Here is a 1,468-nt window from a genome sequence, read left to right on the forward strand (position 1 = left end):
CACGATGCTTAACAACTTTGAATTATTTTTGAAAAGATAAATATTATTTTACATTGATACCTTTCCATTTTTAAATCTATAATTCTGATTCCAAATAAATTCCCTATTCACAATTAAACCAAGATTAAGATGTTTTCATTCGCTAACTTTTGTATAATTAATTATACTAATATATTTTATTTATAAATCACTAATTCACTGTCACTCGAAAAATAAAATTCCAAAGAGGAGAGACGTTCCTTTCCATCCAATAGCTTTCTTATTATCGATAATTTTTAATGTTAAATAACCGCGATCCTCCACGCGCGTGATAATAAAAAGAAAGGCGGGATTGTCCAGGCCTTCCCTCTTTTCCACCCATTTGAAAAAAGAGTATCAATGTCGGATGTTCTATAGTCGATCGCGTGTCCGCTGTCCATTCGGCGGACATCCATTCTACGTCTGTTTAATGAATGAGTACAAACGTCTATTCTTTGAAACGGTGGCGCGCGGGACATCGTGTGCCAAAGATAATACACGCGCGACGTGTTCGAAACAATGTCCCCGTGCCAAGTGGGCACACGCACGCATCACACTTCTCGACACGGATTTTATTCGATTCGCGGTTCGCCAACTTTTCTCTTCCTTTTTTTTCTTTCTTCTTTTTTTTTTTTTTTACAAAAGAGGAAGACAGAGAGAGAGAGAGGAAGGGAAGGAAAAAAGGAAAAAGCTGTACAGAGATAGCTGAATAATGAACGACGTATCCGAACCGATCTTTCAATTTAACGGAATTCTTTAAAATGAAAAAAAAAAAAAAAAAAAAAAAGAGGAAAAAGCCGTGACACAATTTAATCGAAAGCTCCAGCTCCGGTGTGTTACCTCGGTGTGTCTCTCTCGGGTTATCGATCGATTAATTTTTTTAAAAAATTGGAAAAGAAAAATCATTGTAATATCGTATTTTCGAAAAAATACGAAGAATATCCAAAATCCATCGTAATATTTCTTTCTCTCTTTTCCACCGATTTATTTAGAAAAGAAAAAAGAAAAATAAGAAGCATACGAGAAAATAGAGTCAATGATCAACCGATTCTTCTTTTCTTTTTTACCAATTATTAAAAAAAACTTTCAAAAGTCAAATATTCGTTGGACATAAGCAGCTTCTCGCTTAACCGTACGCATAATTGTTCTCGTAATTAAATAACATTCTAGGCGGCGATCGACGACAGGTTGAAGAGAACAAAAAACGAAAAGTGTCCGATGTATACACGCATACATATATATANGGCGGCGTTCTCGTAACGCCATGAAACAAACTCCAGTAATTAATATTAAACCCCCTTTCGACGAGCAATCGGTGTATCGTCGATTACTACCCCGCCCATCAATTAAATACTGCCGGCATTTTAAACGGAATCGTACGATGCTCTGTCGCCAACCGACCGACAAACCAACGCCCCCTACACCTCTCTCTCTCTCTCTCTCTCTCTCT

At 36.8% G+C, this 1,468-nt stretch overlaps 1 protein-coding gene across 4 annotated transcripts in view; it reads left to right on the forward strand.

Moving 5' to 3' along the window:
* Nucleotides 1–1,468, forward strand: part of LOC102679452 (hemicentin-1) — a 93,110-nt gene that overhangs the window by 24,580 nt on the left and 67,062 nt on the right. The gene's annotated exons all lie outside the window — the stretch shown is intronic.

The sequence above is a fragment of the Apis dorsata genome, unplaced genomic scaffold (genome assembly GCF_000469605.1).
Source record: "Apis dorsata unplaced genomic scaffold, Apis dorsata 1.3 scaffold_199, whole genome shotgun sequence".
In the NCBI taxonomy this organism is placed as follows: domain Eukaryota; kingdom Metazoa; phylum Arthropoda; class Insecta; order Hymenoptera; family Apidae; genus Apis; species Apis dorsata.